The sequence below is a fragment of the Antrostomus carolinensis genome, unplaced genomic scaffold (genome assembly GCF_000700745.2).
Source record: "Antrostomus carolinensis isolate BGI_N321 unplaced genomic scaffold, ASM70074v2 scaffold13617, whole genome shotgun sequence".
Classification (NCBI taxonomy): Eukaryota; Metazoa; Chordata; class Aves; order Caprimulgiformes; family Caprimulgidae; genus Antrostomus; species Antrostomus carolinensis.
This window is the reverse complement of record NW_010326872.1, coordinates 14,618-39,845: the sequence shown is the minus strand read 5'-3', so window position 1 is coordinate 39,845 and position 25,228 is coordinate 14,618. Positions and strand designations below refer to the sequence as shown.

The window sequence follows — 25,228 nt, the reverse complement described above, 5'->3', positions numbered from 1 at the left end:
CACAATGCATCCATCCCTGTAAACCTTTTTCAGATGTATGATAACCCAAACCTCACTTCTGCTAATGCAAAGTTTGAGCTCTTACTGCCATTTAAATCTCTTTCTAGCCTCAAAAGCATTGACCACAGATGCAATTTGGAGAGCAGGAAAAGTGTGTGTGTGCACATGTGTGCTCTCTTTTTTTTTCTATAGAATATGTAAGTAAAAGAGAAGATAAATCTAAGACTACAATAACCAGTGAAGTTTGGATTTGGAAGTGGGTCTCATTTTCCCCACTAACACCATAGACGGGTGAGAAAACAGATATGGATTTCAAGCCTCAGTCCAACCCAGTCCACACTGGGCAGGAATAATGAAGCAATCTGGGCATGTGTGCATCCCCAAGAGGGCTCTGCACAGTGTTCAACCTGAAGGTGGCGATAACTAGAGGTGCTCTGGAGGTTCCAGCATTGCAGGAGACCTGACAGAATAGTGTGGACATAGCCAGAGAGTCCTCTGAGAAGGCATGTGCCCAGGTTGTGTTTCTTATCCTGACTGCAGCTGAGACTAATCACAAAGCACAGACCTTTGGCTTGTTCTTGTGCCCAGATGTCCCCTCCCAGCCATACATACATTCAGGATATTCTCAGCAGAGTTCCTTACCTCATGAGTAATTTTAAACCCATATTTCTCTATATACCTGTACACATCTCACACTTTTGTTTATACCTCAGAATAAAGAAGAGCAAAGCAAAAGAGAACTTGCTCAGGAGCTGCTCAGCTCACAACCCCTGGTTGTAAACATCTCCCGTAAGCCTGCGAGGAGCACTATGAGCACAGCTGCTCCCTCTGCGTGGGGTCGTCAGGGTGGGTGGGCTAGCTCAGGCATCCCAAAGGCCTGCTCTAGAGCGGACTGCACGCCAGCCGTACCCAGTACCAAGCCAAGCGTGCATGTTTGAGTGTGTGGGGAGGGAGAAAAGGGATTTCCATCTCTTAACTCCATATACCTTCTCAGAATACAGCACAGCTTCTTGAGGTCAGAAATACTCTATGGCCAGTCAGGGATTGTTTCCCTAGGGACATGTGATTACAATCCTGAATGCTGGATCTCCAGTCTTGACTTTCCTACCCCATTTTACATGAATAAGTGGCCACCTCCCAAAGTAATTCTCTTATTTGGCTAATTAGTGCTTCAGGCCACTGTTTTACAGCCCACACACATAGCAGCTCTTATGCATGGACGCAGTCCCATTGAACAAACATGAGTTGTTTTACATGAAGAACAGCCAAAAAATGTACAAAATACAGTGTCTTCATTAGAAAGGGAGAAAAAATCCCATGATCTATACATTTTATTTATGGATTTGGATCCACAGACTACCATTTCTTTTAAGCTTAATTTCATTCTAGTTTTCTTTTCCACTGATTCTGTGCATTTAATTTTTTGCTCCACTTCTTTCCCTCCCAAGGGTCTAAATATAGCTTTTTTCAACTCATTCTTACACTGTTCTCACATACTTTACCTGTTTCCTGTTAACTTTTCTTAGCTATTTGTGTTTTTTCCACCCAGCAACAAGGTCATTCTGCTGTCATAAGACTTCTATGAAACATCTTTTCCTCCCTCCAGCAGCCATCTATTTCTCTAGCCTTCAGATAACTTTTAGTTAAATGTTTTCCCTTTTTCTTCCTCCTAAAGGAGCATCACTCAAAACACCTCACTGGTGTGGACTGAGTTTGCACTTGATTATTGAGCTGTGGACCAAAAGCAGTCCATAAGGGATGCTGCCAACACCATTTTTTAAATTTATATTGGTTAATTACACTTATATGGCATCATCATACAAGTTTAATGAGCTGTCTTGATCTGGAAAAGACTTTAGAGTCTGGTATTGTAAAATAAGGAACCAAGCCTAAAATGAAAGACATTATAGTCTTCTGATAAAATATAGAAACACATCAGAAGACTGAAAATACAGACATGCACACCAGAGGAGGCTTTGCAAATTCTCTTCTAGTGTTTTCTCTTGGGGCCTGGGCTACCAGCTCTCCCTTTTTTCTATAAAGAGAGAGTGCTTTTTTGGGCATGTGGATGTAGAATTGAGCCTTAAGACATTAAGCTTTTTGCAGCAGGTATCTTTGTTACTCTACACAGTTATATTTCCAACCTTCTCTTCAAGAAAACATACCCTTTCTCATTTACTTGCCCATTTTATTTTATAATTCTTACCTTGTCTGTGTCCCGTTCACTGCTTCCATCAGAGAATCACAATTATGCCCCCATGATTCTGTTTTCCTTATAAAAATGAGATTAACCATCGAGAGACAATAAAGCATTTCCATCTTGCTCAGAGCTGGCTCTTCAAGGGACCCGACAGGAGCGTTTGTGTCTGACTCTTCCTTGCTTATCTAATAATTTGCTCTACCAAATCACTGCCCATGGGCTGTTTATGTACAAACAGGTTTTATGAAAAATTGCTCCCGGTTTATAGCGATTTAATAACTTGGAAGAGGCTATCTTAGCTAATTGAATTGTTATGTTTAAAGTGTTTCCTTCAATTCTGGACAGAAGCAAAGATCCATCAGGAAGTATACTACCTGGTAAACTATTTGTAGCTTAATTTTCTATAGCTCTTGTTCAATGAAGAAGCCTATAAGGGTTTTTGCCTTTTTTCACAGGTGCCACCAGTGCTTCTGGACAAGCAGTTTTCAGAATTTACGCCAGATATCACACCCATTATTCTGGCTGCCCACACCAACAATTATGAAATCATAAAGCTCCTTGTGCAGAAAGGTGTCTCCGTGCCCAGGCCACATGAGGTCCGCTGTAACTGTGTCGAATGTGTTTCGAGTTCAGATGTGGACAGCCTCCGCCACTCTCGATCCAGACTCAATATCTACAAGGCTCTGGCGAGCCCGTCGTTGATTGCTTTGTCCAGTGAGGATCCTTTCCTTACTGCTTTTCAACTGAGCTGGGAGCTGCAGGAACTGAGTAAAGTTGAAAATGAATTTAAGTCAGAGTATGAGGAACTGTCACGGCAATGCAAGCAATTTGCAAAAGATCTCCTGGATCAGACACGAAGTTCCAGGGAATTGGAAATTATTCTTAATTACAGAGACGATAATAGCTTGATAGAAGAACAAAGTGGTAATGATCTTGCAAGATTGAAACTGGCAATTAAGTACCGTCAAAAAGAGGTGAGTGTGCTGGAGAATATTTAAGCATTTTTAGTAGTAGCAATGTGATAGATAATAACCTGAAAAACATCCTTTTAAATGAAGAAACTGTTTATCTATTTTGTTCTACAGGGTCTCTTCTTTTTTTATATATTTTTAATTAGATGAATTTGAGTAGCCATTGTAGTTTGATAGTGTCAGAATTTAAAATGTTTAATTATAGCACAGATCCAAAGAAACCTTTTTTTAATTTTTGCACCTGAATAGACATAGTCTTCAGTAGTTGTGCTCTGAAGAGTTCTTCAGTAATAGGATGAGAAATATACACAATATACTTCAAATTAGCTTTAATTGTGTTTGACAGAAAAAGGAGACTATAGATTTAACCACCTGTAAAATACTACAGATACCTCTATAGAGAGGTTTCTTCAGAAAATAGCTGTTATAAGTAGATACTGAAATGAAAGATTAATAGCAATGCATGACTCGCCAAAATTTTGACATTTGGATTCTTTTTTGTAAAGAATCAAAAATGGAGATAGCTGGGTGTTGGTTTCCATGACAGTTAAAAATTAATGAGTTTGTTTCACTGACATAGATTCAGTTGGAATCAGATGATGTCTGCATTTCTTTTAAAAATACTCAAGTTCTTATGTGCATACAAAAGCAGAATAATCAAGACAGAAAAATGAGTTAGGAAGACAGTTCCTCTGATATTTCCAAAACTTCACTTGATCTCTGCTCATCATCATGTCAGAATGTGTTTTATCATCTCATTTGGAACCTGTACATCCAAAATCAGCTGAGCTGTGAAAGTGTATAGGCAAGACAAATACCATTAATAATTAAATGTTTCTTGTTCATATAAAACATGGAAAACACTTAAGAAACTTCTGTGTTATATTAAACTAGTCTGTCTATCACTGCTAAATCCCTGTTCTGCAAAATATAATAGTAAAAGCATTAATATATTAAATGTATGAGAAAGGTTTGCAGGAACAATAACATAGGATTCTGTTGTCCATTGGCAATACAATTTAGTATTGCTAAGAAGTTATCATGAAGGTAGGGACCTACTGAAGTACTGCTGGAAAAATATCCCAATTGGTCTCTGACTTCATAAGCCTTCTAATAAGCATTTTTTTTTCCTTCAGGAAATGTATTGCATAGTTTTAAGCTTGATAGTATGATACTTTAGGCAACATGTTCACTGCTTTTGTGAATTATTTTCAGATGGTACTATTCCAGACTTTTCTTAACTACTATTTCTATTTCTTGAAACGTCAATCCTGTCCTCCAGTCAATTAAGAAATTCTAGCTTGGACTTCTGTTTTCCAAAGGATTCATGAATTGAACTAAAATTCTGACCTTTTTTTTTTTTTTCCCCAAACCTAAATACAGAGCTTGAATTTTCTTAATCTGAGATAGAGTCAGTGAGAGACATCTATAGGGCAAAATGGTTTTTATAGTTGCATCCGATTCCCATGCCTAATTGCAGTAATACAGCTGATTGCACTTTATTGGTTCTTCGTAACAGCAATTATTAAAGCAATACTGATTTAGTGCAACAATTCTAAATCAGTGGATTTTTTTTATATTTTACATTAATTTTTCATTTCTATAAATATTTCCCACTATCCCTACCATTTGAGTCTCCCTGAAGTAAAATCAAGTTTTATTAGATTCTTTTTCTGTGTTCCTAAATCTATTCCCTACCAGATGCTGAAGTCATTGTAACTAATCAGTTGGTTTATTTCTGTTTATTGCAACAGTAGTCAGATAGGTACAGCTCCAAGGTCAAGAAGCTTACCTCAGACATAAAAAATGCTTGGATTCTGGCAGGCCTGGTGCATATGGATCATGAGGAAAATAGATCTTTCTATTTCGTGTATTAAGGATGTTACAGGAACCACTGAATCCAGCAGCCTCCAGGATCTGGTAATTCTTTTAGCCTGGCCACTAAAGCTCAGCCAGGAGCACCTGGAGACCCCAGGGTCTTTGTCCCAGGCACAGGCGTGCTGACCGGCCCTGCTTACACAAGACCAGCCCCTTGGTTGCCTTCTGTTCTCTATTTTGCCATGCTTGCTACTCCCTGATCGTTCTCCAACTTTTACCCTTCCTCTAAACATCCCATAATAAATTTTACATAATCCCACAAGACCCCTCTGATATCCCATAATAACTTTGAATTTCCCATTAGTCCGATGGACCTCCTCAAATGTCCCATAATACTCATGATAATTATGTTCTCCCCTCCTTATGATCAGTTACAAAGTTGAGGTTGACCCTCCTCAAGGCAGTTGCAGCCGGTCCTTTAATGGTCCATTCATCAGTGGCTAAAGAGTCTTGATCTTTGTCATTGTCTCTCTGATACCCCAGGTTCTGTGTTGAATTTATCACTTTTCTTGTTGTTTTCTATTTCTGTTTGCTAATTAATCCTTAACCAGATAATTCCATGAACCAGGTGCTCTCATATTTCATATACCCTTACATTACAACTATCCAAAGTAAGCTTGATGGCAAGCAGCAGAGGCAACTTATAACTCTTACTTAAAAAACAGAAGGAAAAAAGTGTGGGCTGGATTTTAACTAACCCATTAGTATATTATTTTGGATTTAACCTGTTTAAAAATAACTGGCTCCACCAAAGAGTTTTCTGCTATGACAGGAGCAAACATGGATTTGTGGGGTTTTGATGCTATCTGGTCTATTCATTGTCTTTCTTTCTCTTAACTTTCCTGCTATCCCACAATATAATAATAACAACAACAACAACAACAAAAAACTAACCCCAAACCCCCCAACAAAACACCAAAACAGATAAGAATATATTGTCTTCTCTTCTTATCTTACCACCCATCCCTAACATCTCAACCTGTGTTCACACTATTACTGAATGACATAATGCTATATTGGGGCTGAAGTCAGAGCTCCATGAAAAACAATCAGGTCTGGTGGTTCAGAACATCCAGTCTAAGTCCAGAAATCGCAGCTAAAAGTAACAAAATAGTAAAGAATGAGGCCAAGTAAAATAGGAACACATGTCCTTTTACATTGTTCTTACAATTAATTGCTTGTGAGTTAAAGATTACTTATAACACCATAAATTAGTAACAGTAATTCTTTTTGGTGTTAATAAGCAAGACAGTATGAAACACATTAGAACTAAACCTTGTAAAGGACTGGAGTAGGCTTTTTATACTATAACTTGGTTTAATTTCAAAGACACAAGATTGGGTGGAGCAGCAGTTTGGGGGTACTTGTAGGAGAAGCAGACATGTGAATGGTGAAGAATTTTCATTGTATAAAGAAAGGAAAATGGACAACCATGAGAAAAGATAATCAAAAGACTGGGAGTTGTTGACGAGCTCTAACAGTGTTTGATCAAATGTAGGTCTAGAAATACCTTGTAATGAACAGAGGAAGGCTCTTAAAATCAATGATTAAGCAGTGCTTGGTGTAGTGGTCTCCAAGCCACTGGTACTACTTCTGCATTATAATCTATGGAAATGAAGAAAGCACATTCTTTCTCAGAGCTGTCTGCATTGTTCATGGTCACCAGATTGTCCCTGAAGTAGACCTCCACAAAACCAAGAAGTTTATACCAGTTGGATTTGAGATTCTCCACGGTGAAAGGTGCTTATCTTCTGCATTTCCATTCCTTTTACACTTGCCATACTACCGTGATCATCTCATTCATGTACTGTCAAAAGGCATCTCAGTGGTATCAATTCTCAGTCCATGGAGTCATGTCAGAGGGAACCTACTATGTATTAGTAAGGAAGAAACTTCCCTGATAAAACCATCTATCTTCTTCCATTAATAACTAATGAGATAGAAAGAGATTTATAGTTTCATGTTTGCACTGCAGAATATCTGTCAACACTGTGGAAAATATCTCTTCTGAGTTAGGTGGCAGAACCAGAGAGCAACTGCATGTGTTTTGTGTGCTTACTCACAAGGCTTTTTTAGCATAGCACATGGGACAGAATAGCCAAGGTATCACCTTTTTTCTGTTAATTTTACACCACTGATGCCATTTGATTGTAAGAAAAGACACACTGCTGGTGCTTATGATGCCTGTTTCTGACACTTCCTGTTGCCTGAGCTACAACTAGCATCAGGCAACGGAGATTCCCCAAAGTCATGCAGCCACTCTGCATTAGACACAAACATGTAATTTTCGAATTATCTCCTATATAATATTATCACAACTAAAGGAGAGTTTGGTTTTATGAAAGCTGTCACTCACAGTTTCATTGTGGTAGATTCTGAGCACACAATGAGCAATGGGAAATAGTTTCCTATTTTCCTTAACCAAATAAAAATGTTGCCTGACTCAACTGCAGCTTCATTCAAGGACTTTGAAGGGAAATCTTCTATTCTCTATATGATTCACGAGCAAAAGTTATTCTACCTGTAATAATAATATGGCATTCTGGGTTCAAGCAAAACCCTGGTGCAAAAGGCAATTAAGTAGCAGAGAATAGTAGCAGTCTATAATAATTAGTAGACAGTCATTTTTGCTACTAATTGCAAAATGAATGTTCTGTCTCTTATATATTGAGAGTTTTTAATAGAGACCACAGGAAAACCCCAGGTTCTCTCACTCTTCAGTTGGCTTTGTTTTAGCTTTGGTTTTGTTTAGTTATTATGCATATATCTGCACATATGTGAAAAAACGCTTACTAAAATGCTTGCTAATTTTCCCATATATGTGAAATAAAGGAGGGAGAGGGTATTAATAGACAGAATCAATATCCTCTGGTTTCATGGTGAGTTTAATTAGTGCCATTTAAATACTTATACTAGTAATTCATCTCTGTCTCATCTTGCTGCATACTAACTGGTGCATGTCATTTAAGCTATAGCTGTATAAGCTCAAACATAGTAGCAGGATGAGGTTATAATTATTGGCACTACTGTCTCTTTTTGTGTTGTTATTAGGCATTCTGATATCAGCACAGAGGAAACAATTTTTAAGTATATAGCTCTTAATTTCTTAACTTTCACTTTTAAAATTACTAAAGACTAGATGTTTTTGGTTTTTCTTTGTCTTCTCCATTCTTAGTTTACTCTGATCATCTTTCACTTCCTCTGTAAGTACAAGATCGTTGGAAAATTTGGAATACTTGATATTAGCAGGATGTAAAGTGGGTTAAAATCTGCACATTTCAGTTTAATACTCTGAAAACATTTTAATAAGCTTTTTTCTGACTTTATTTTTAAAAAATAAAGTAAATACATAGTTTATCTAGCATCCATGCATGATTATATATCACGTTGAGGTAGATAAAGAAGCAAGAACTAAATTTGCTAAAGATACATTCAGGAAGGACATTTTTCCTGATCCTGAATTAACTTTTTAAAGGCTTGATTTAAAACTTAGAACAATTTCTAAATTTTCACTTCTCCTTTCAGTACATTTCTGTAGAGGTGAATAATTGATATGTACCAAAAATTCATCTTTGTAACTACTAAAACTCTGCTAAATGCTTCTAGTTGATCTTCTAACAGTTCCCACTTCCCAGGGGCAGGCCCTGGTTTGCTGAGTTGTTACCACCTGCAGAACCTGAACTGGCAAAGAAGCAGGGAAATGTTGAAAGATGGAGAAGGTTTTAACAATTTAACACAGTTAAAGACATTTAGATTTAAAAAGGGTAGAGGCTTTATTAATAAGAATTTCATGGAAAATATTCCAGGGAAGTATATAAATTTGGGGTCAATATTGGGTCCAGTGTTGTTCAACCTATTCATCAGTGACTTAGCTGAAGGAACAGAGTGCCTCCTCAGCGAATTGCTGATGATACTGAACTGGGAGGAGTGTCGGATACGCCAGACGGCTGCACTGCCATTCAGAGGGACCTCGACAGGCTAGAGGATGGGCAGAGAGGAACCTCATGAGGTTCAACGAGGGAAAGTGCAGGGTCCTGCATATGGGAAGGAATAACCCCATGCACCAGTACAGGTTGGGGGCTGATCTCCTGGAAAGCAGCCCTGTGGAGAAGGACCTGGGAGTCCTGATGGACAAGTTAAATATGAGCCAGCAGTGTGCTCTGTGGCCAGGAAGACCAAAATTATCCTGGGTTGTATTAGGAAGAGCAGTGCCAGCAGGTCAAGAGAGTTTCTCCTCTGCCTCTACTCAGCCCTGGTGAGGCCCCACCTGGACTGTTGTGTCCAGTTCTGGGCTCCCCAGTACAGGAAGGACATGGAACTCCTGGAGCATGTCAGCAAAGGGCAACTAAGATGGTTAAAGGACTGGAGCATCTTTCATATGAGGAAAGGCTGAAGGAGCTGGGCCTGTTCAGCCTGGAGAAAAGACAACTCAGAGGGGATCTGATTAATGTTTATAAATATCTAAAGGGAGAATGTCTAGAGGACAAGGCCAGACTCTTCTCATTGGCACCCAACAATAGGATGAGAGGCAATAGGCATAAACTGCAGCGTAGGAAGTTCCACCTGAACATAAGGAAGACCTTTTTTACTGTGAGGGTACCTGAGCACTGGAACAGGCTGCCCAGAGAGGTTGTGGAATCTCCCTCCCTGGAGATATTAAAAACCGTCTGGACAAAATCCTGGTTCATGTGCTCTAGGAGTTCCTGGTTGAGCAGGGTGGTTGGACTAGATGACCTTGGGAGGTGCCTTCCAACCTCAACCGTTCTGTGATTCTGTGAAATCAGCTTCAGACTAGCTTGCTCACTTACTTGCAGGCAGACAAGTGTGATAGGACTCCCCCACACAGGAAACACACCTCATGGATCAACTGGTTTTAACATAGACTGTGTGTTCCCATAAAACACACACCAAAGATCGCTGATATGAGCAATATCACTAAATTATTAATTGGTTAATTAAATCTTAAATACAATAATACGATATTCACATTTCGTAGATCAATTCTTGTTTTCTAGGAAAATTATGCTCCAGGATAAAAAAAAGTTGTTTGTTACTGATAATAAAAGCCATCTGTTTGCTCCTGCTCAAAAGAGAACTTTTAAAAAAGCAACCATCAGTTCTTCACTAGTTTTTTATGCAAAATACAGCCTCAGTGAAATGGAAATGTTTCACAATAGTGTCACAAATTCAGTGAAATTTTCAATGAAAACATGTCAAATCATTTAAAATCTGTCATTTTGTGGCAATGTCTAAAAACTTAATTTCAGTACAGTAAAGAATTTTGTTTGACTGCAGCTTCTTCTTGCTTAACTTGGACTTTAACATTTTTGACAACAAAATGCTTATACCTTATATCATCCATATCATATTATTATAAAAAGCCATATAAATATGATAGAAAGGAAAAATTATTCCTTATCAAAACTGAATATCTCAGCAATGCCTAGAGAAAATAATATATATTAAAGTGCTGAAATTAGAAGTTGCCATGTTCTTAGTGTTGTTCTTTAATGTTTAAACTGCCATTCTGTTAGGAACGTTGGCTTTTTATTCAGTTATGGAGTATAAAATATGTCTGGAAATGCTGAAAATTTCTGTTGAGCTCCTTTGGCAGCAGTACAATTTAAGAGTCTAAAACAAGCTTTGTGACTGTCTCAGAGAGGAGGATTTTCCTTTGGAAAGACAGATTGATTTTGAGTAATTTTAGTAGCCATTTTAATGTATTTCTCATTAAAATTCTTTCAGATGCAAAAACCTAAATTATTGACTCTGCAAGTAGGAATGAGTTTGGAAACACAACATTTAAGAATTACCCTGTGTTTGAAAAAAACCCTGCACCTGAAAGATAAACAGCAACACAGCAGCCACGTGCACTGTGTATGTGAATATTTGTCAAGACTGGAAACGTGTAGTCAGAAGCCTCCATGTAAAAAGTAACAAAACACCACAAAAAAAATGGACTCTGATAATATTTGGACATTTTTAACACCAAAGGAAGATATGTTTAGTCTATGAACCCCATAACTGAGAGGAGTGATGTATGCACGTTTGGGTCCATGTCTCCAAAAGACCCATTTCTGCAGACTCTCAGTCATAGTATTCAAGAAGTTTCATAAACATTTTTCCAGGAAAGAGCCAGGTACTCTAAAACAGATCATATGTTTGCTTTATAAATCATGTAAAAGTCTCTGTGTTTATAGATGAAGACTCCACAGATTGTTAAATAGCATAAATTATGCGTCTTATCTGCTACACATACTTCAAGTCTTATTGTAATTGGTTATCTATTACCTTAGAACTGAATGAAGTGTTGGTGACCCTGTGGAAGCTGTACTTATTACTGCTAGGAAAAAATGTTCTTTAATCACAGAGTGGGAGCACATCTGCTTAATACAGTGTTTAAATGTGTGGTGAAGCAATCCTAAAGTATGTGACCAAATCTCTTATACAGTCAAAAGACAGAGGTATGCACAGAGGGAGATCCTGTCTGCTCAAGATAAGACAGATCTAAGTTAACTCCAGAGACATGTCTCTGCTCCCTTGGCTGGGTAAGGAAACAGGGCACTTCAATTAGAAGGATTACTTCACTAGGCATTGAGAACGTAGATGCAAGTTAGGCAACTTTTTGTGTCAATTGCAATTTCTACCCTGTGGTAACAGAGATTTCAGATTCTGAAGGCTCAGAGTCCACCTCAGGGGAAATGATTCTCGGCACTAACTTTCTAATGATGTCTCAGAAGGCATCAGTAACCTTTGAATGCTATATGCTGCACACAAGTTGCAACCCTCTCATCGCAGTTCTAGTTAAACTATTCGTTAACTGACACAAACCTCTTTTTACTTTGAACGCTTGCTAGACATAATTATCTCAGAGAGGAGGAGACTTGCTATTAATGAAGTACAGTGGAAATCTCTCATTTCAATTCCTTTTTTGCATCTTCCTTAGATGAAATGTTACTGGAGTGTCTGCCTCAAGCAGGAGCAACCAGTAATGCATATCCCTAACCAGCATTGCACAGCCCTTCTGTTAGGATGATGCTGGCTGCAGCAGAAGTTGGCTTTTGGTTTGAAGGAGTCACTACTAATGCATCTACAAGCTTCCCTGCAAACCTGGGGTAGATTTAGCACCATGAGCTAATTTTTTCTACTTACAAATACAAAACATTTGTCTAACAAACAAAATTTAGAGGAAAAAAAAAATCTTTTACAAAGTGAATAAATAAGGTAGTGCACAGGATTTAATTTTTAATGTAAACCTATAACTATGGGAATTTTAGAGCCCTCTTTCCTCCCTCCATATACTTGCTGGGGATCTGGCTGCTCTTCCTCCCACCACAGCAAGAGCACTTTGCCCAGAGCTCAGCTTAGTTAGTTTTATTGGGTGATGAGCCCCAGACTAAGATCTGGTGAGATTTGCATCTTCTGGCTGCCTCCATTCCTCCCATGGCCTCCATCAGCCATTCCTGGCTGCTGCCACCCCCTCCCTTGTGAAGCTCCTCCTTCATGCTCCCCACATCTTCTGCCATAGCTGCGCAAGCAGCTATGCTGCTCTCCTCACTGCAAGTCGTTTTGCAAAGCCCAAGTGCTTTAGATAATTTGTATTGTTTCAGTTCTAATAACTGTCCTTGTGGCATGAAGAGCTCATACAGGCATCTAACTCATAGAGGAGAATTTAACTCCCTTCTGGTTTTTTTCTGTTTCTTAGCTCCTAGGACACTCTTAAGCAATGCCTTCTCTCTCATATATCTTGTAGGAGGCTCTTACACGAAGCCGTCTGTCCTCGTCTCCAAGATCTAACCTTTCCATTCCTGTGCAAGGTGCAATTGGGCTAAGATAGAGTGACTGCTTCAGCCAGGCGCATTTGAACACACTGGATGAAACTTCTGCATGCTGTTACAGCATGCATTTTTCCACTGCTTGGCAGGACTCCCTCCATCAAGATAAACATTTATTGAACAATAAAACAAGACAGCCAAAGCAAACTTGTTTTAGGCCTGACTACTGGTTCATTTAATCTACCTCCTCTTAGCTCCACCAGATGTCCACATTCTTCTCTTCCCTCCTTACCCCTTGTTTTTGCTGTAGGCTTTAGCTGTCAAGATTAAAATAGTAAAGGGTTTCTTCATCTGTTGCCTCCATCAATATATACACCCATTATCAAACAAAAGATTTATGAGAAAAACAAACTCTTGTATGAACTCAATCTTGTGCTTCCAGAGACATCAGATCTTTACTCAAATTTTTGACTAGAGGATAAAACTTCCTCAATTTTACAACTCCAGGAGTTAAAATAGAAAAGTGAAGAGAGGTGTTGAGTATGGCAAACAGGAGCATATGTCTGTGGAAGTTATATAGCTCTCAAGTTTAATTGTTGGCATTTGATGTTCTAGAGTATTTTTCATACTGAAAAAAAAAAAACAAAAAACAAAACAGCAAAAAACCAAAATGTTCACACAAAACTATTAAGAAATTCTCCTTGCAGAGAGATGTAGGAATTGAAACCTCTTTAAGGTCTGCCTGGTGTTTACAGGTGAACTAGGTGTGCAGGCTCCTGTTACAGTCAATGGGTCCTAGAGCATGATTCATCTGAACAGGAACTAGAGTTAATTTAGTTTCCTAAGCACAGGTAATTGTGTTACCTGTGTAATAACAGGTTATTTGGGGTAACCTAAGCTATCTGAGATGAATAAACAGAGCTGGTAGATACGACAGAATACCTACAGGGGATGTGTGCCCTTCCAGACCAGGAACAAGAGGCCAGAATACTTTAGGACATGTGAAATAGCACTGGATGTCTGTATGTACGTAAATGAATTGCATCTCTAGTTGTAAGGTAAATTTCTCCCTAGGATCCACTGACTGTATTAAGTAGATACTCACTGATGATAGGAACTTAGTTAAGTAATGCACACTACTTACATGTGCCTAAATTTAGGTGTTTCAACCTCAAACTGGATCCCTAGTCTGTGATAGTCCTGGAGAGGAATAGGCACTTGTAGAATATTATTCTGTGCATCTAATCTAAAATGAGATTATTTGCCCTTTGGAGCTGCCTTTTCTTCCCATTGACTGGTGAAGAGAGGTCCTGATGACTGTCTTAAACCACTTTTTGTATAGTGAAAGTTATAATTGAATGTATTTCCCCTTGGATGTCCAGTTCTGCAATATTCAGAGTTTATCTGCAATAATGTCATCTACTAGTGACAGCAAAGGAAGGAAAATGCCAACTGGCATTTTGTATTGTCACTTGCCCCTCAATACTGTATACAGTGGCAACTGGCAGTGTTTCTTGGAGAACACAAGTCACACAGCTGTGTGATTTAAGGACTGCTTCCTTTCTTTACGACCAGTGACTTATCACTATTCTTGATCAGTTCCATACAACTATGAGTCCATTCTGGAGGGGCAGATTTCCCTGTCCTCTGCACATGGGATTGAATAGCATCTTGACAGTGCCAAGTACTTAAGTTGCTGTATTTCTTTGCTTCATCCCTGTTCTCCCGTGACACAATGAATCCATCAGTATTTCCACTCAGTTTTTTGTTTCATTCTTGGCTTGAATTCTGTAATCTCTGTGGAATCTCCAAATAAGGTGTTCTATTCTTTTTTTCAATCTTTCTGCTCTAATTCAGGTCCTGCCATTCTAATTTGATATTTACTGTTTCCATTGTTGTATTAATATCAGATACTTCTCTAATGAAAGATACAAAGTTTTAGTGAGGCAAAGGCTAAAGAAATAGTTGTTGAGAAGCTTTGCAAAAATAAGACATTTTGAGGAAAGAATTTTAAAAAGTGAAAACTCTTTTGCTAGGATGAGAATCCTCTCAGTCATTGGTGAGAACTTGCAGACAAGCAAGGCCTTTATGAGAAAGGATTTTACAGAATGTTTTGAAGAAAAGGGGAAAGCCAAAGGTTAACGTGTATGAATAAGAAGAAACAAAGCCAGAGCTGAACATCATCTGCCATATTCTTTATTACATCAAATCATGTCTTTTATGCTTTAAATGTATTTCATTCCTGAAAAATGTTGTAAAAATATGAAGGTCTTGGGAGAGAAAGAGCAATGCAGATCTTCAGCAAGTAGAAATTGCTGAAGGTCCACAAAGTGCAACATGTCTGTGCTTTCTTGCCCAAGTACGGTATCTGTCTCATTTTTTTAGATGGATGAAAAGGAAAATGAAATGTTTTACTCTGCCTGCTGTGCAGAAAAGATAATAATATTTAATTACCAGGGTAATGCAGTCATTTAAATTAGAGGTTTTTCTAAATAGCTAACCTTAAGGGCTTCATTAGCAGCCCTGTTATGGTTCACAAAAAGACATGACTCAGTTGCACAGTGTTTGACATTAAGATAAGCTAAAAGTGTAACAGAAGGTAAAAAAAGGTTTGACACATTATTAATAAAATCAGTTCAAGGCTTGGATTTTTTTTTTTTTTCTGCCATCTCAATTTAGAAATAGCTGTTCCTGCAGTGTGTTTGTGCCTATGAGTCCCTGACTCATTCCACATAGCCTCAGGTATTTAGCTAAGGAAGCTATGTCAGCAGTCTCACCTTGGGTACCTTCATAGGCAATGGGAAAACAGACATCTCTAGGCAGCAACTCAGGATGTCTAAGAACAAAATCATTTTTGTCACCACCTATGTTACTTACACTTACTGCAGAGGAGACGTGATAACTAGGTGTGTTATACAGGATAAAAAGAAGGTAAAATTCTTTAAGAAGAATAGCATGTAATTTCTGGAAGGTTGGTGACAGTGGGCATAAGATAATTTTTTAAAGTCTTGATATTTGGTCATTCTGAGAACTGGAAAACCCCTTAAACTGGGACAGATGAACCTTGAGGCTGTTTACTGGAATTACTTTGGCAGTCTAAGATATAGCTTCCCTTCTAATGTATTGTATGATCTAAGGGTCTACCTTAGCGGGTAAGTTCAGAGAGAAACTAAGTTTGCCACAGAGACTTACCTATGTTGTTTATACACTGTGCATATTTAGACTGAGTGGGCTTAGAGTCACTCTAGAGTTCGTTGGCGGGGAAAAGCCTAAACAGATAATCTTTAAGGTCCCTTCCAACCCAAACCATTCTGTGATTCTATATTAAAAGTCTGTCTTGCTTTAGCAACAAGGCCTCACTCATGCAGTCTGGACAGGTCATGTTTGGGTTATAGAAATGGTCAAACAGTCTCAGATCAGGTCTTTGTAAGCAGTTCAATGTTTCCAGACCTGAGCTACACACAGATTAGTAGCCAACAATTTGAACAGAAATATGCAAGCCTTAGAATTCACTGGACTAACATCAAGAACTAATGTTCTTGAACCTGCTCTTCATTTTTCATTGAACATAGCTTCTCTTTGACCACCATTAGCCATGTATTCACCTTACAGAGGAGCTGGCAATGTGTCCTTGGAAGATAGTTTTACAGGACTTGAACTGTTTGCACAGGTGGCACCTTCCTCTTAGCAAAATCAAGTGTTTGGGAACCCCCATCATAACCTTCTGGGACTTTATTTCACCAACATACAGAGATTTACATTTTTTGGTTTGGTTTCTTTGGTTTGGGTTGTTGTTTTTTTTTTTCATAATGTTTTCAGATTTTGCCTGTAGAAGTAAACATCATGCAAAACTGCATTTCAGAGGTTTGGTCTGAAGGAAAAATCCACAATTTTACATGAAGATTCTCAAGATTAGACAGAAAGTTTTGCAAGAGATAAATGTTGTTAGAGCTATGACAGCCTGCAAGACTCCACTTGTGTTGAGCCATTTCCTCATCATTATTTCCAAAGCTGGAAACCTGTAGGGAGCTAACTCAAAATCAGCCAAAATTCTGAAACAAAAGACAAAGCTTTTATGTGCACTGGAAAAAAAAAAAATATTTTCTTTCACTGCATGTGGCCCTATTCACAGTGCAAATACATTAGTCAAATCACATTAAAGGTGAGTAGCATTATCACACTTGAATGAAGAGAGGTCATCATTTTCATTACTGTAAATTAAGGTTAGGTGGTCCTAACCTGGCTGTGAAAAATTGCTCTTTGCTCTATACTAAACCTTGGCAAAAGTAGTCTGGGAGTAGCAGCACTTTTTGTTTTCAGTGACAGATCTTTCCAGGTATAATCATTGCAAATTACAGTGTATAAATGATGGTTAAACAAAACCTCGTCAAGACTATATTGGTTTGAAGTTGGCTTGCTTTTCTGTTGCAACTTTTTCACTTAGAGTATACATACCTGACCACAGAAACACCAGTTGGTTACTTACTAAATTTGCGGCCAAAGAGATGTCATTTACCTTGAATTTAGCAAGGCTTTCAAGACCATTTGTCACCATATTGCTGTATTCATTAAAAATTAATATTGCTGTATTCAAGTTAAAACATTAACAGTCTGGATGGAAGAACAAGATAGGTTAAAAAAATGGTAGGATGGTCAAGCTCAGAGAGTTGTGGTTAATGGGTCATACTCTTCCTGAAGACAAGTAAAACCTTTGCAATGGTGCAAGGATTCTGTACTGGTCCAGATTTATCAGTGACCAGGAGATGATCCACTCTTGAAAAGTTTGCAGATGACAGCAAGTGAGAGAGACCATTTGAAATGCTTCAGGCAGGGATGCCTTTTAGAGAGACCAAGACAAGACGGAGGAACAGGCTGACAGGAGCCTAATGAAATTAAAAAATGAGAAATGCAAAATCCTGAACCTGGGAAGGAAGAAGCCCCTGGAATGACAGAGCCGGGGGCCTGACAGCAATGCAGAAAAGGTGCTGGAGGTGTGAGCACCTGCAGCTGAACAAGGGGCAGCAGCAAAGAAGGCTAACAATAACCTGGGCTGTGTTAATAGGTACATAACTAGTGTATTGAGATAAGTGATTGTCCCCCTCCAATCAGCACTCATTTAATCACATCTTGATACTGCATCCAGCTTCGGGTCCCTCAATACAAAAGATACATCAATAAACTGGAGCAAGTTCAGTGGAAAGCCACTGAAACTGTGGGGGCTGGAGCACTTGCCTTCTGAGGAGGAACCAAGGGACCAGCAGCCTGGAGAAGAGATAGCTTTTCAGGGGGAACCAACATCACCTTCCAGTGACTACAGGGAGATCATTGAGGATATGGAACCAGGCTTTTCACAGTGGTTCATGGTGAAAGGACAATAAAAAATGGGCATCTGTTGCAAGAAGAAAAGTTCTGACTGCATACAAAGGAAAAAAAAAGCTTTCCCCATGAGGACAGTCAGGCAGTGGAACAGGTTTCCCAGTCAGGGTGTGCTGTCTTCATCCTTGGAGATTTTCAAGACTTAACTGGGTAAAGCCCTAAGCAACCCAGTCTGGTGAACCTGGTTTGAGAAGGAGATTGGACAGGAGACCTCCTGGGGTCCCCTTTAGCCTAAATTATCCTATGATCTGATGACAGGAAGTGGGGAGCCATATGCATTGTAGCCAGTATGTTTGGGTGTTTCTGTGAAGCTGTCATCAAGTGTACAGGGGATGACAGATACTTACCTCTCTCTTCTGTGGTATTAAGAAATCTGGCCATGTTAGTCTTTCTCATATGTGTCTGCTAGTATATGCCCTGGCATTTCATCTGAAAGCATAAGAGGGAAGCATTTTTGTATCTTCTTAACACCTTTTAAGAATACAGAAAGAATATTGCTGTTATTAATATTGTAGCAGTATTCTAGGTATATTTATCTTTATGTATAGTGAAATGAGTTTGAAATAACCAGGCAATATGATTTTTCACATTATTGCAGAAGGAAAACAGTATAAAATTACTTATTATGTGAGAAAATAGAATATGAAACTGTTCTGTTTACAGATTTGCCCCTGCCCCCACCCCACCCCCAGGAAAGAAACACGAATATGTAGTATTAAAAGTAAAAGTAGTAAAAACAACAACAAAAAAATCAAACAACAGACTACTTAGCATTTTTAAGTTATTCTTCCTCTACCAATTTTTCAACAAATATGATGATACAACCTCAAAACATTTAGGTCAAAATTATTTTCCTGTAATTTTCAAAAAGAAAATTAAGGCAAAGAAATTCCATTCCTTTCTGCTTCCTTTCCTTCACAAACGCAATTAATGTAAATTGTCTATAGTCATCACACTGACAATATAAATATTCTGACAATACAGACGTAAATATTATTCTCTCAGCCTTGCATCCTTTGGCTTCTATCCTCCCTCAATTTCCATGGAAAAGATGGGTTTTGTAAGAGACCCAGCAAGTTCAGTACTTCAGAAAAAGAAAAACAGTTCCCTGAAGCAGTGGTGAGATATATCTACCATGAAGTCTTCTTTGCAAAAGAGGAGGTGAGTTTTTGCCTTTGTGAGCTGTCAAGGTCAGAGAATTAAGGGCTTTGTGTGTCAGATCCTTTATTGGAGTTTCTAAAATTCCCAATAGAAAAACCCCCTGATACTGGATTATCTTTCTGAAGGACTAAAGGAGCTCACAGCTAAAACTTAAGAGTGCTGCCTCTGTTTCCCTGCACAATTACAGTGTAATTTAGTTGACATTACAGTTTAGTTAACAAGTATGGATTGTTTTGGCTGCCATCCTCTCTGCCTCTCACTGAAGTGTTTGGATGCTGAAGGATTCACAATTTTGTTGTGTTGATGGAGGCTGGAGTTGGGATCGGGGTTGGAGCTGGCTGGCACAGAGCAGGCAATGGTAAGGAATAGAGAGGAGCAAGGGTCACACCAGCATCGACTTAGCAAGGGGATATTTCAGGAGTAAATTTGAGAAGGTTGTTTGGTAGAGAAGAGGACTTGCTTCCCTGATTACAGTATTTGATGGTAATAACATGAGACTTTTACAGCTGCAGGCTGGATACTGTGGGGAAAAATAGATACTGAACATGACTCTAGCTTAGGAGGCATCACCCAGCCTGCCTGTGGATCAAGGCAGAAGTTCTCCAACTGGCTGATTTCATTAAAGGCTGTATGTTATGCATACGTGCAGGAATGGGAAAGTTACATGTGCAATCTAAATTTAAATTGCACATCACACTGAAACTTCAGTGATTTTAGATTTGCTTGGGATTTTTTATCTGTATTCACTTATCTCTCAGTATACAATAAGTTTCTTTATTCTTAATCATAATGTATGTCTGATTCTCAAATACATTTCAGTTTAGGGAATTGTGATTTCATGCTTATGATCAGAATACATCTGCTTAGCATCACAGAAGAGTACAAAGGAAGCGGAATATTCCTTCAGCGTACCAGTGAGCTATCTTTCACAAGGATTAAAGAGCAGCTCTTTCTGAGGAATGTACTCTTTCTGACTTGCTGGAGCAGAAGCTAGGGCACACATGTCATACAGGCAGTGGCAACAGCCTGTGGAGTGTATTTCTCTTGTCAGTGAACAAATTGTCTGTGATTTGTCAAGGAAGAATGTAGCCTCAAACCTTCAGGGACTGAATGCCTCTTTCACCTCTAGCTTTTTTCAAATGGTCATTTTCTTCCACATTTTAAAATGAAATATATTCCTTTACCTGGAACTATTAACCAATGTGTCCTACTCCATCTCCATAAGAAATAGCTATGGAAGTTGGATAACAAAAATACTTCCTGAGTTTTCCAGTTTCTAGGAGCATGCAATGAATTTTAGAAACACTGGTGTAACACAGAAATGTATGTTGTAAGCATTGTGCAAGGAACTGGTCTTTGAGACATTGACTATACAGCTAAATGAAAGCAGACCACAGCCTGACTTTAAGACTGAGTGATACTAAGGGATTTGTATGCAAACAGGCTACAGCAAGTTGCAGATTTGCCTTGCATAGATGGCTAAAGAGGTCAAAACTGGAATGAGGCAAGAGCAAATAGGTAGTGGGGATGATTGGAACCCAATCATCTTAGTCACTGTTTGATTTCTTCTGTGTAGGTGTAGCCTGAACATTCCTAAAAGTGATGCATAATCAAGTAAAACACTTTGTTGGTTCCTTCATCTCTCTGGTTCTTCACCGTGAAAGAAACAGGCAGTGTTCAGACATCTCTCTGTACAAGAACAATGAGAGTATCTCCAGGTTTTCATTTGAGATACCAAACTCTAATGTTTTGCCACAAATAGCAGAGCTTTATAAGGGGAAAGTACTCAAGGACTGTCATTATTTCTCTAGGCTGGCAGATGCTGGGTACACAGAGTTTCATTAGCAACTGTTGTAGGTATCTTCCCATTATGGGAAAGCACAGCATTTCTTAGGTCTATTCACAAAAGAAGGTCATTTTCTTCAACCACAGCCTATTCTTACGTGTAAAAGAGCTTGTGGAAAGCAAGGCTTTTGAGCAAGCAGTTATATTCTCTGCAATTCTTTCCAAGATTCATGTTCTGTGTTTAAACTGCAGAAGCTGCACATGGTGGCTGTCAACTGGCCATTCAAGAGCAGTTCCTCTGAACTTATTTAAGGAAAAACTAGGAAGAAAGGTGAATTGCACAGATAATGAACAAATTGAGAAACATCATATCTGAAGGCCACACTTGACTGATATAATTGATGTATCTGCTACAGACTCACATGCATTTCTCCTGCAGATGGTCTCAGTATAATGCTTGCTGAGCATCAGTGCCAAAGACGTGTCATTTCAGCTTAGTCTTTATAAAGGAACTGGGTGATTAATCTGATTTCTCAGACTGTAACATTCTTAGGTAAAAACACAGCCAAGTTAAACAAGAGGAACTTAAAGATGAAAACCATTAAAGTATTTGAAGAGAAAGAAAAGCATATTGAATGACTATATACATTCTGTTCCTAAGTATTAATGAAACTACAAAGCCAGACCTCCCTACAACATGTTATTAGAGAACTTTCAAGAGAAAATATGCAGTTTATTACTTCATTTAGTTTGAATGCCTTTGTAATCAGTCTGTGTTTTTATTTTTCCCTCATCCCTCTAATTCTGTATACAGTCAGCCTTCAAATGAATGTTATGCTTTCCAAAAGCTGAATTCATGCTGATTTTGGGGAACTTTGGCATCTTCAATTCCACACAAGCTTCACATAATAAACAGCCAGTTATAAAGAAAGTGGAAAACCTTGGAGTTCAAAATGACTCCATTGTTGGCTCTCTTATCACTTGGCTAGAACAGCATAAGCTTGGAGTCAAGAACAGTTGTGCTCATACGCATTTTTCATATCAGGATGCAGGATATCACCTTGTAAAGCTAAGTGAACAGAGTGAAACCTAAATTTGCCCATTGCTAATGCAAGATGATCACCATTGTTTTTATAGAAAGATCAAATAATGTGGCAGAATATCACTGCTCCAAGAAGGTTTCTCTTCACAGACACAGGCAGTGAGCCTGAAAGTGGAGAAAAGAAGGAAAACAAAAAAAATTTAATCAAGTTTTTTCCAAATAGCTCAATACCCTGCTCAAATCTGAAAATATGTTCAGAAAGGGAAAATGAAGGTAAGAAAGTCTCTCTACCTTGTTTTCACCTCTGCAGGAAACTGTAGAAACGAGGAGCAGGGTGGTCTCCAGTAGTGCCTATAGAAACTCTCAGGTGAGCAAGCAATGCCCAGAGAAGAACCTAGCTTTCTTAGTCCCTTTCCTACCCTTTGCTCACTCAGAGTTTTTCCCAGCTATTTTTTCTCCAATTAAACTCACACTGTGTTCTGTGTTTCAGTTGCTTTCAACATATTTCCAGCTCCCTCATGAATTTTGAAAGGTTAGTTTATTAATTTGTAACTTTTCCGTCTGGCAAAGTGGCAGCTACAAAAAGTAGACAAAATGGTACAATGAGCTGGATGTGAGGAAACTCACTGATTCTGTCATATAGTGGGATTGTAATGAACTTAAATCCTAACCCCACCTGGCTGACCAGTTAATGCTTAGAAGCCTTACCAATATAGGACACAAAACCAGCTTGGATGTAAGAAACATTCTACTGGCAATTGCTGACTGGTTCAGAGATGGTTTGGGTTTTTTTGTTGTTGTTTTGTTTGTTTGTTTGTTTGTTTTCTTTTACAGCCCTTGGGACTGAAAACAGACTATTTTTTATACAAGTGGCTATTTGTTTCCAAATCAACTTGAGCCGATAGCATGATTTACATGAACTGTATGCTATGAGCAGTGCATGTTATTTCTACCTGTGTTAATATATGTCCTGGTTTTGCTAGGATAGAGTTAATTTACTTCTTAGTAGTTAGAATAGCTGTGTTTTAGTTTCAGTGCAAGACTTGTTATTAGAGGAATGTTGATAAAAGTACTAATGAAATTAGTTGCTCCTGTAGCTCAAGGCCACCGTGTTTGGCTGGTCCACAGCTGCATAGGAATGGGAGGGAGAAGTGCAGTGAATAGCAAACCCCAAACTGGCATTTGGATGAGCCAGTGAGATAATCCATACCATATCACGTCATGTCAGTGTATTAACCCGGGTTGACCGGAAGACGGGGGTATTCTCTCAGGGATCGCTCAGGCTCACTCTTCCAGGGTTTTGGTTTCAGTTCTGTCTCTGCTCTGGAATCACTGGCTGGCACAGGTTGGGCATCAGTCAGTGGGTGGTGAGCAATTGCACTGTGCATCACTCACTTGTATATGCTGTTATTTCTCTTGTTATCATTATAATTTTATTTTAATTAGTAAATAGTTTTTATCTCAACCTGTGAGTTTCCTTGCCCTTTTCCTTCCAATTCTCTCCCCTACTCCCTGGGCAAGGCAGGGGAGGGTGAGAAAGCAGACTGTGTTTGGCTGCAAGGTGCAAGCCAAAAGGGTGAATCCACCCAAACCACCACAATATATGAAGTTGCTTAGAACATATGTTGATTTTGGTCTCCTAAAATAAACTTGGACTTTTGAAATTATGAAGAAAATGTGTTTATAGTCTCAATTTATTCAAGGTTAGAATGAATACTGGGAGGATGATGGGCCACTATTTCTATTATCTTATCAGCTAATTTATTTTGTAGAAGCTTTTGGTGCAGACAGCAAATTTGATGTCAGAGGTATCTGAAGACTGCCTTGGGAATAACAGGATTGAAGTGACAGAGACCTAAGCAAATATTTTGACTATTATATCTTTTTCCCTTCACGTGATGCACAGATTATTATAGCACAAATGTTTGGAACAGTTAAAATGGTTTTATATATTGATTGGCAATTATATAGTTCAGTGATATGAGAGAGACAGGCTCTGTGTCTTTTCAAAGGGAATAACCAATGGTGAAAAAGATCTTAGTAACAATTTATATTCCTAAAAAAGTAATTAAAACATAAATAAATAAATTCAAACCTGTAAACACAATTACTATGGCTCTTACTAAGGATTTTGTTGCCTCAGAAAACACGACTTGGCTTAATGCAGTAACTATGTGGGATCATAAAAAATACTTGGTTGAAAGATATCTCTCAAAATCATCTGGTCCAACCTCCTGCTCAAAACTGGGCTAGCACTGAAATTAAATCAGGTTGCTAAGGAACTTGCCCAGCCAGGGTTTGAATATTTACAAGGATGGAGATTCTGCATCTTCCCTGGACAACCTGTGCCAGTGTTTAACTACTCTTGTAGGGAAGAACATTTTCCGTAGATCAAACCAGAATTTCTCTTAATGCAGCTTGTAAGCATCCTCATCCTTTCATTGTGCTCTTGAGAAAAGCCTGCCTCTGTCCATGACCTTCCTTTCAGTTGTGTAAGACTGTAAGCAAGTCACCACCATGGTTCTTCTCTTTTTGAGGCTGAGCACATCCAATTCCCTTCTTTTCTCCCTGTACATCATGGGATCCAGTCTCATAACCTCTTTGAAGTCCCCTGTAGCACTCTCTTCAGTTTGCCCATGTCTCTGTTGTAGTGCAGGACCCAAAACAGGACACAGAACTCCAGATGTAGTCTCACAAGTGCCAAAGACGGGAAAATTATCACCTTCCTTGACATGCAGTACATAATTTAGCTACTGTGGCCCAGGCTATACTTTGGCACTGCATGGGCCGAGTCACATTCAGCTTGTTGCTTACCAGTGTCCCCAGGTCTTTTCTGCAAAACTTCTCCCTAGACAGTGAATTTCAGCCTGTACTGTTGCAGAGGGTTATTCTGTCCCAAATGTAGTCTTACTTTTTGTTTGATATGCGTGGAAATACACCAGTTAGTTAGGTGTATAAAAACAGAGATCCAATAACAGAAGCAAGTTCATATTGTATTAGCTCTGTAGATGCTTACAGGGGTTCTTTAATTGCTTTTCCC

At 38.7% G+C, this 25,228-nt stretch overlaps 1 pseudogene; it reads left to right on the top strand.

Moving 5' to 3' along the window:
- The first annotated feature begins 713 nt into the window (after positions 1-713).
- LOC104527901 (short transient receptor potential channel 4 pseudogene) overlaps positions 714-25,228 on the top strand; it is a 32,550-nt pseudogene continuing 8,035 nt past the window's right edge.